This window comes from Diabrotica undecimpunctata, chromosome 6 (genome assembly GCF_040954645.1).
Source record: "Diabrotica undecimpunctata isolate CICGRU chromosome 6, icDiaUnde3, whole genome shotgun sequence".
NCBI classification, from domain to species: Eukaryota; Metazoa; Arthropoda; class Insecta; order Coleoptera; family Chrysomelidae; genus Diabrotica; species Diabrotica undecimpunctata.
Window position 1 is genome coordinate 28,447,042 of NC_092808.1, and position 11,456 is coordinate 28,458,497.

General features: G+C 35.0%; 1 protein-coding gene across 1 annotated transcript in view; it reads right to left on the bottom strand.

Annotated features, from left to right (window-relative positions):
* LOC140443325 (nucleoporin p54-like) overlaps positions 1-11,456 on the bottom strand; it is a 124,072-nt gene that overhangs the window by 80,059 nt on the left and 32,557 nt on the right. The window lies entirely within an intron of this gene.

Consider the following 11,456-nt stretch of genomic DNA (forward strand, 5'->3'; position numbering starts at 1 on the left):
GTTAATATTTCTTCAGGTCTAGAATAAAGTTTTGTACGCCAAAACAGCTAAAAATTGTATTTATTTTCAGAACGTCTCATCACTCTACTGGTTTTATTTTCAAGGCATCTTAAATCCGCCTTTCCAATCTATGAGCAGATAGAAGTCATGTGACTCATCATGGCTGTTTCCTCGTTTTCTTCTCGTTGAGTTCATGCGTACAGTAAGCAGCAAGCATCTGTGTAAAGCCGGAATCAGACAGCTCGTGGAATGGCGATCTTCTCTAGATCACGACGACAAAGAGGAACTGAAAATATATTCATATTCAGTGAAAAAGAGAGACCTCGGAAGGCACCATTTTAGTGTGAAATTGCTAAATATTTACTTTTTGATAACTACCGCAATGAATCGTGTCCTGTCAAGATCAGGGTATAGGTAAGTTTTGTCCACCAGTGTTGCCGGTAAAAATTTTAATACATTGGGTAATTTATACAATGAAAAAATTCCAACACAATTTCGTTAGACCACTTCATAGTAAAATTACCACAACATTGACCGCATCTGTCTCTAGTCATGTCAAAAGGTTTGATGGGTTAAGTACGTGCTATAAATCAGCTTGCAAACTTCTTTGAACTGTGCTAATTTACCGACAAACAACGGGAGTGGAAGCGTTGGCCATAAATAGACAGTTTTGCCCTTACCGTGTTCGTAAACCACAAATATTGTGGGTGAAAATTGTATTCCATGTTGGGTTGGTTCACGTTTTCATATTTTATCTTTTCAGTAAGAAAAAGGTAAAATATAAAGACGGGAACCAACACAACGTGGAATGCCGTTTTTCTTCTCAATATTTGTGGTTTACGATCCCTGGCATAGGGCAAAACTGTTTATTTACAGCCGGCGCGTGCTATCCCGTTGTTTGTCGGTAAATCGACCCGGTTCAAAAGACAATCGGAAGCTGATGCACCGCATGTCCAACCCTTCGGACGCGGCTGTGGGAGGTACCGTCAGTGGCGTGGTAATTTTACTAAGAAGTGATCTAATGAAGTTGTGTTGGAATTTTTATCAATGTATAAATTACTTACCCAACTAACTAAAATTTTTACCGCCAACAGTGATGGCGTACAACAGCCTCCGACTACAGATATCCGACTACATTTTGGAGTAGGTCGAGTACATTTATCAAAAAGCAAATATTTACTAATTTCACAGTAACGTGGGATGCCAACCCTTGTCTCCTTCTGATCGTTAATATCGATTTTCTGTTTCTCTTTGCCGACGTAAGCCAGAGAAGAGCGCTGATTTTTTTGTGTTTATTTATGTGAATAACGATAATGGCTAGTTTAGAAGAAGAGATAGTGTCTCACACGGGTCGTATAAAAATATAAACGTGTGCTCTGTCAGTTCCTGCAGCATTCTCAGGATATCGACCAAACGTGTTTAACGGCTTGCTGCGTATAGAAAAAGAGGCAAATACAATCCAAAATGGACTTCAATATAACAGAAATAAAATCTATAAAGATACCAGGTAGAAAAGTTTGTTGCAAGTCCAGCTGCTCCAATCTTTCTATATGTTTTCATACACTTTAAAAAATGAGGAAGAAATGGTCATCTACTAATCCAAACAGAGAGGCCTTAGGCCATTTAAATAACGAAGAGAAGTCGAAAGATGTTAAATTACTATTATGTATTTTCAAACAGCATTTTGCCATGTCATTTTGGCAGAAAGTTTTATTAGCTGATACAAGTAATGCTGTTGAAAACTCTAATTCTAATGACAATGATGATTGAATAACTTTTAAAAGCTGTTTTGTCTTACACTACTTATAGTAAACTAAGAATAAATACACAGTTGTCATTAATTATGCGATATTTGAGTTTATTAATTAAAATTTACCCGATACTAAATTACATTAAATGCCTTATTCTTCACAAAACGTCTTAAATCTGGGTCATGTGATTCTAATTTTAGCACTTCCAAAGCCTTAAGATTTTTTGTACATTTGTATAAAGATTGCCAATATAATTTGTGAAACATTAGACCTCTTTCTAAAGTTGTCTAGTAATGAGTTTCTTTTATTAAATATCTATGATTTCTGAATTTCACCACTTTATGGATTTAAGACATTTTGGAAATAAGCTCTTTATATACATTTACTTGAGTTTTGTCAATATGATAGCTCTTGAATGGTACCTTTCACTTGCTGTGGCTAGATGACATACGCTACGATGCAGTCATCAAATTTTTATTGCAGTAATTAAATTTGATTTTTTATATCATAGTCTTCATTTTTCTTGTTAGGCTTCCACGGTGTTTGATTAGTTCATCATAATATCTTTGATAGATATACCACGTTAGAGTTTTTGTCTTATACATCGTATTCAAAAGAGTTATCCTTTTATCACATTTATTTGTTTTTTTTTAAAGGATTTTTCCTATTCGACAGTTAGAATATAGACCTCTCTCACTGTCTAGCATGTTTCTCTGTCTCGTGCCTGACGTTTCCATGCTGGTCCTGCAACACTTTTAATGTCATCAATGCAGTGCATTGGGGGTCTTCCTCGTGATCTATTCGCTCTATAAGGTCTTCAAATCCCTACTTCTCTGATACATATTTCTTTAGGTGTTCGTTGTGTGCAGCCTACTTCCATTTTAATGAGACTGCTTGTTCCATAACGTCTTTCACTTTCTCTAATTGATCCATTAGTTTGATGTTCTCGAAGTGAAATGTCCAGGATTTATCGTTCCATCTGTCCGTCCATATGTCGCTCTTTGACTTTTCCTAAACTTTTTCAAATGCTTTGGTGAATGTCCTTGTATGAGCTCCATATGTTAGGACAGGAACGAATATTAAATGCTTTGGTTCGAAGTTTCTCAGGTATTTTTTTTTATTTTTCAGTATATAAGACAGCTTTCCAAAGGCAGCCCATCCCATTTTTACCCTTCTACTTATTTCTGTTGTCTGGTTTGCTTTATTTGGTTTTACATTTTGATTCAGATAGACGTATTAATCTACTTGTTCCACGATGGTTCCCTGCACTGGTATCGCCGGCTTATCATCTTTGTTTGACAAGAGTTTCGTTTTATTGAGGATCATTTTAAGTCCTTTTTGTTGAAATTTCTAGGTAACTCTTTCATCATCCTTTCCAATTCGTTCCAGTCGGACGCTACTATAACTACATCATCGGCATCACATTTATGGTGGTCGCTATTTGCGCAATGAGAATTGATATTTAATATTTACTTTCATATTTAAAGTACAAGTCTTAAATGTCTATGGCGAGTGATTTCCACACTAGTGCTATAATCGGGTAGATTTGATTTCTAAACGTTCACCTCCATATTCTTTCTAATTTAAGTCACTAATTCACTAAGTTTAGCTGTATGTAATGATCGACATAGTCATTCTCCGTGCATTTTATTTTTTACGTTTCACTAAACGATTTGCCTTTTTATCCAATCTTTATATTCAGTTTTCTTCCATGAGAAAGTCTCATGATTAACTTCAAGTTTTCCAATAATTTCCGCAGTTTTTAATTTTTTAGATATTCCGATCTATATTTTTGCAATTTTTAAAGTCGATAATATTTTGGACTGGATTGTCTTTTCTCAATGTGACTTGTATATTCTTCTAACCTTTTTGGCTCTTTCATCTTTCAATTAACAAAACAATTTTGGTTATTAGTCCCCTTCCACAAAAATTAATAGACAATATATCACCTTAATAAATACCGATGACAATTCAATTGTAAAGTATGTATCTAACGATTTTATATTTTTCAAATAACTTATTGCAATATTTTCCCGTTTCCTTTATGTTTTTCTTTTTTCACAAATATGAAAAAAAAAATTAGCAATATTTTGAAAAATTACGAAAAAAAATGTGCAACTGTTTATATACTTAATTAATTTTATATAAAACATATTGTATGTAACATTTAACATCTAAAACACTAACATATTATTATAAAATATCTATGAGTTATGTATTAATTTCTTAGGCAAGCTGAAACTTTTGTGATCACTGTAATATATTTTTTAATAACATACATATCTGCTACAGGTAGTTTTATTTATATGATTACTCAAGACAGCCAAGCAGGCTGTTCATTTTTGTGTTCTGCTTTAATTAAAATAGTTATCATTATTTCCCATTTTGTTCTATGGGAAGGACGATACGCGTAGATCATATGACACGGCCTCAATAAAATTGTGCTTTAGATGAAATCAGAGGCCGTAACAGGCGGTTAAAGGCTATTGGTCCTGTACCATCACATATCCCATCGTTTCATCACCCGATATATACTCTGCCTGCTTAAAGGATTCTTGTGGCTGTTGCTCAAAGAATTCTTTTACGGAATTTTGTACTTCTTCGTCCGACCGAAAATGATTACCTTTTAACGTCTTTTTCAATGGACGAAAGATTTGAAAAACGCAAAACAATAAATCAGGACTATAGGTTGGATATTCCAATATCCTCCACTTCTTTCGTTGTAGATTTTTTTTCACTACTTTGGCAACATGAGCCCGAGCTTGGTCGTACATAAAAATGCCACCACTTGAGAGCTTCCCCGGAAGTTTTCGTCTTATTGCTTAAAGGAGCTTGTTCAAAGTTTCATTATGCAGGTTTTTTTAGGTTCTGTAAACTCTATGACCAAGGATCCTTCATTGTCAAAAAAATCTTAACATGACCTTGCCTACAGAAGGTTGAACTTTAAAAACTTCTTTGGTGGTGTAAATTTGCGTCTTTCATCGCATCCGTGACAGCTTACTGGATGGTTCAAAATAATGACACCAAGATTCGTCGCCAGCAATTATTGACGAAAGAAAGTCATTAGAGTTTTGAAGTCACAATACTTAAAACAATCGCAGTTAACTTTGGCTTTGGATAAACTTTGACATCACTGTTGGTCATAAGAACCTGTACTGTAAAGTCAAGGTGGGACAGATCATAGCTCAGAAACAAAAAAAAATTTCACTAACACACTAGATACTTTTGATTTTTTTAAATAGCTCAAACAATACTTAAAACAATAAACAAAATCCCTTTTATCGGCTAAAAAATGCATTCGAATTCAAACTTGCCCCTTTCAGATATCGTTTCATAATGATCTCAATTCTCACACAAGTATCATTTTTGCCGGTAAAACAAATCTCATGATCTATTCTATCTAGCAAGGGATTGGTCGAAATTATAGGAATATGCCGTAAACAGATACAAATTGTGTTTATCTGTTAAACTCAATAATTCTTACAGAGAAAACGTTTTAAAGAAGACACAATTACTGTAATTAAATTTTGTATAAATAAACACCTAGAGTAAGCCTTTTATTTCGGAATTAAAATGTTTATAATAAAAAAACTAACGTTTAAATTTATAAACAGAAGACATGATCCAGGATCGAATAAAAGTTACTGCTTTATGAATTAAAATGAATTTGTGACTACGTTAAAAATAATGACTGAAAATTAGTGAAATCGTATATCAATCGACGAGAAACTTACACGATTGTTTCAAATATCAATTTACGGTACTTCTATCTACAATGGCTGCAAAGGATAGTTTATTGAGCCTTATCCTATCCTTATCGCCAGTTGTGGTTTTGCACAAGGATTTTTGACGATATATTCAAGGTACTTTTTGGTTGGAATAACCTGATTCTGGATGGCAAGTAGAAACATCTTTCCTGATGTGAACTATTAGTTCGACGTTGAATCGACGATGTAATCCTGGCTGAATTACAATGTTTAAGTGGTATTATGTCACGTACTGTAGACTACTTCTGAAAATAGGTCCTTAAATTAGCAATTAATTTTTTTAACTGCTTTCCTATGCCTATTAATCCTTCTCCTCCTACATATCTTGGTAATGTTGTTAGTCAAACAATGCGTTCAATAGCTATATTATCAATTTCCTAAAAACCAGGTTATTATATCAAAAACTCTGCTATGTTTGTGGCTTTATATGGTTAATTACCACTAAAAGATATAAAATTGCTACTTCTTTGTGCTTAAGAATGGGACGCAGTATCGCAGTGGGAAGTGGTTGATATAATGTGTATTCTGGTACGAAATATTATCAAATGAGGCATTGAAACCATTATATATATATATAAGGTATTTATAAACTAAACATAGTGAGTACATAAAAAAGACTTTGGACATTTTTTGAAATTAAAAAACATTACCGTTTTGTTGTAAAACTGTTCGGAAGTTGGTCAAGGCTGTATTAATGAAATCGCAGGAAAGGCTTATAGACTACAAGCCCATGAGACATTTGACCCAGCAAGAATCACATATAGCAATACTAGATGTAATAACAACTTAAGAAACTATGCCGTCAATTTTTATCGGTACTGGTAACTACATTGGTAAGGTAAACTTACCACTCAAGAGAGGGGCATTTAGGTCCAACATATTTGTAAGGCATTTATAACTTAGATACGTAATACAAAAATAACGAACTGAGACCTAATGCCGTACAAAAATATTGGTACCAGCAGGGAAAATTTTTGATTTTCGGAAAATTTTGACCCCATTTTCAGCAATTTGATACAGTACGGCATTCATACACATGGTTTCTGATCGTTATTTAGATTACTTTTTTTGCAGTGCTGTACATATGGGCTGGATTTTTCACGGTACATGTGCTTATGAGAGGAAAATTAATTTCCCTCTGATAAGTGGGATATTACGATCAAAAATTTCAGTAGTGGTTCTAAATGGCTTTAAAAGTATTGTAATTCAGGTTGTGAGGCCGCTCCCGTAGGAAAAATGTTTATGATTCGGTTTTTTTACGGATTATTGTTCAAAAATGTCCCCTTTAAACAAATTAGAATGTGCCTGGCAAAATTTTTGATCAGAAATTGTTGTAAACCAATTCTAAAAATCACCGGTTTTTGCTCCGAGAAATATTTTTTAGGTTTCCTGGGCCATTCTAAACAAAAAAGTCTTGTGTCATTTTTCTCTAAAGCTGATAGTTTTCAAGTTATAAAAAATCTTAAAAAAGCGGAAATTTGCACCCTCGAGGCTGAAAAAATCATATGAAAATTATTATTTTTCAGTGTGCCAAGTGTCTAAATTGAAGAGCAGTTTTGAGAAGGTTTATTAAGTTTGTTTTGTTCTTTTCGTTACCAAAAAGTTTATCTTAAAATAATAATAAGTTTAAGTAAAATGACATAATATATATATATATATATATATATATATATATATATATATATATAACGAGTTTATTACAGCTGCCGCTGTTTCTCGCAACCTAGCTACCAACGCTTGCGATCGTTCCAGTCATCTACTTGTAGACCCCTATCTTCCATTGTACCTTTTACTTCTTGTCTCCACGATCTTCTTGGTCTTCCCTTTTTCCTGCGGTTGGTGGGGATCCACTATAACATTCTCTTTGGCCATCGTTGATCATTCATCCTTTCTACATGGCCATGCCATTTCAGCCTTTTGCATTCTATAGTTTCCAGGACATCAATGTCTATGCCCATACGGTCTCTGATTTCAGTATTCCTTACTCTATCTCTTCTAGTGAGTTGGCAACATCTCCAATAATTCATTTCCATTGCTTTTATTTTGGATGCGTCATTTTTATTTATTACTCAAAGCTTTTGTACATATCCTAATTTTTGTGTTTCGGGTCATGTGGTTATTCCAAAGTATACTATTCAGTTGACGTATTGCTGAATTTCCTTGACCAATTCTAGTAGCTATTTCTTTTGTATTCCGACCATTGTTTGTAATGTTTACACCGAGATATTTATAGCTATCAGTATTTTGAATTTGTTTGCTTCCTAGTTCTAAGTGCTTTCCTTCACCTCCCACTACTAATTGATAAGCCCCACTTAGTATATTCTTCATCTATTTTTCGTAACATGTAGTGGATGGATATCATCTTGATCTTCTGCAAGTATTACTTGGTCATCAGCAAAATGCAAGCTGTACAGTGTATGGTCTCCAATTTTAACACCCATAGGTTCACATTTTCTTTTCAAAATATCCAAAACCCCCTCCAAATAAATCTTAAAGAGTGTAGGTGCAATACAGCAGCCTTGGCGAAGTCCTTTGGTCACTTTTATCTTTTTTGTCACTTTTTGTTCAATCTTTATTACACTCGTCATATCATCGTAAAACTCCCTTACAGCATTAATGTAAATCGGTGGAATATTCTTGTCTTCTAGCACCTGCCATAGCTTGGCTAATGGGACACTGTCATGCGCTTTTTGAAGATCAATAAATACCATGTGTGTCTCCATATTATGTTCCAAACGCTTTTTTATTGTTTGTTTTAGGCAGAACACATTGTCTATACAAGAACGACCAGTACGAAAGCCACTCTGATCTTCAGCGTCTTCCCAGCAATCTTCCAATTCGGCTTTTAATTATCTTCCCGTAGACTCTACAGATTGAGTTAGTTACACTAAGCCCTCGGTAGTTCTTACAATCTTTTCTGTCGCCTTTATTTTTGTATAGATTGCTTATATGCAGCTTTCCATTCTTTTCTTCATAAGAAAATGATTTGAATAAAAAATATATGGGAAATATAGGAATACGTGCTTAGCGGAGAAAGGCGATGGATAGGGACAACTGGAGAGGAATTCTTGAGGAGGCTATGACCCATGCAGTGTTGTATAGCCAGAATCATGTGACGTGTACGAACTCATCACTTTATAGCCTCCCATAAACTTATTAGACCCTCCGAGATATAGTAAACTAATCACCGGCATCCTTTGGAGATAGGTAAACTCATCACCGCAGATAGGTAAACTCACCACCAGTATTTTTGCCCCTAGGAGCTGGTTTCTAATGCTGAAGATTGCCAGTTACCTGGTACACTTCTCTAAATTACTTTAAAATAGATATTAATATTGGACGTGTCTGCCAATCTAAGCGGTTTTGAGATCTGAAAATTCAGTTTATAGTTTCGTTAGTGAACTTTATAATGTAAATATTTATGAACATGTGCTGTTTCCGTTTATATCGGATATAGTCCTTAACTTATTAACTAATTAGAAATCTATTTATTATGACAGAAGGAATCAAAATGCTTAAGTACAGTCTCCTGGCTTTTATGAACGGTTAAAGCCTAAGAAACATTATCCTGTGAAAACAGGTCAGGTAAACTTTGCAGTTTTATGTACACCATTGTTTAGTACTGTAGAAGCATAGATACAAAAGTGGGGATATTGGGATGAGAATGGTAAAAATTGTTGGAAACAAAGACTCATTACTTACGCAGTTCTCTAACATATAATCGGCCATTTTCATAAATGAAGGCAAGTTAGGGATATCCGCATGAAATCGTTGACAAAACAATCGCCGACTCGTTCTGGGTCCAAAAATGGCCAACCAAATAAGTGGTGCAGCCACTTGCCGTTGGAATCTCCCCTCTTGTAAGTGGTTACAAGAAAGGTCGAGGTTAGGAGTGGCAAACATTTTTGCATCTTTTTTGGGGTTCCAAAATTGGGAATCTCAGTAAAAGTCAGCAAGGTTAAATCTCTGACGATTGGACTAGTACTGTAAAGTAAAGACTCGACAGACTTGAAAACAACAAAATGTTTCTAATGAGACTATAATTCACACACGGACCTCAGAATATTCCAATGGCATAGAAACTGCCCATTAGAACACCATTAAGACTTACTATTAACACTAGGAAAAGGAAAGAATAATGCTCAGAATCATTGTTAGCGATAGGACGAAAAACAATAAAATTCACCGAATAACTCAAATGTGCGAGATCATCAAATGAATTTACAAACTGAAGTCAAACTAAAGTGGTCTCGTGATAAGAATGAATGATGGTAGGTGGAGGGAGATATTGGAATGTACGAGCTGAAACGTTAAATAAGAGTATTTTTTCAATTGGCAGAAGAGTCATCCTAGCCAGTATCGCATATTTTGCTATTGACCAGATTTTAAATCCAGAGACGTGTATTAAAGAACTAAGATACGAATCCATAGACCATAGTCTGTGAAAGATGTGAAACTTGGATATTGACTTAAAGATCTGTAAACCGTATGGACATCTTTGAACGAAAGGTACTGAGACCAATACTTCTTCTTCTTATTGTGCCGTCTTCTAACGAAGATTGCCATCACTTCTTTAAAGGCTTCCCCTTTTCGCAAAACCCTAAATCTTTTTCAAGGTGAAACATCTGTTCAACATTGAGATTAGTCCAATCTCTGATATTCCTCAACCAAGGTTTCTTTTCTTCCGAAGCCTTTTCTTCCCTCTACTCTTCCTTGCATGATGACGTGTGGCAGAGAGTATTTATAGTTTCGAAGTATGTTGCCCAGATACGTTTTGTTTTTCTTATTTTAACTGTGTTCATAAGCTTTCTGTCTCGTCCAATTCGTCTTAATACTTATTCGTTTGAGACTTGCAGTTCAAGAAATTTTAGGAACACACCTATATAGCCACATTTCGAATGCCTCCATTTTTTACGGATTGGGTTTTTAGAGTCCAAACTTCTACCCCATATAGAAATAGCGACTATAGACATATAATACAAATAGAGTGATTACTGCAATACAGTCGCGTTCCCCAATGCGTCAGAGAAAACTAACGCAAAGCAGTCCCTGCAACTCTTTCTAATTTGACAGATTTATCGACCACGTGACCAATGAGAAGGTCACGTGGTCAACAAACCCGGCCCATTAGAAAGAGATGCAAGGACTGTATTGCGTCAGTTTTCTCTGTCACACTGGGGGAACAGCCTGGTATTGCGACGTTTATTATATCTTATATTACATGTCTATGATTGCGACCATACATAACATTCGACGAACCTCAATCTGATAGCCGTACTTAATTTCTTATTTGTAAACAATGACTTGTATTTTATAAATCCCTTTCGAACTATTTCAATTATGACCTCTATCTCCTCATCTTGATCTAACTATTAGTTTAAAATTGCTTCGAGGTATTTATACTTGTCGACCCTCTCTAACGGTTTACCCTCCAATGTGAGATGTACGTTGTCAACACAGGTTTTCGAGATCACATTTTTATCTATATTCATTGTTAGTCTCATCTTTTTGCTTTCTGTGTTAATGATTTCTACAAGAATTTGTAAATCGTCTATATTTTCTGCCATGATTGCGGTATCGTCTGCAAATCTTATGTTATTAATGATGCTTCCTCCAATCCTTACACCTTCAGTTCTTCCCCATATTGCCTCCTGAAATATTAGTTGGTAGTATACATTAAATAATCGTGGCAACAGCAAACATCTCTGTCTGACTCCTCTTTGAATTTCTACTCGTTTTGTCTCACTATTTTCCACCCGTACGACCGCTGTTTGATCGTAATATAGATTTTTGATTAAATTAATATCCTTGGGATCTAGGTGTAATAACACATTCAATTATGTCCTTGACGCACCACTTTATGAGGTTTTTCGCGATGGTGTGAGCTTCACCTGATTGAGCAACGCGGTAACTAACTAAGTAGGACGCCAACTGGTAG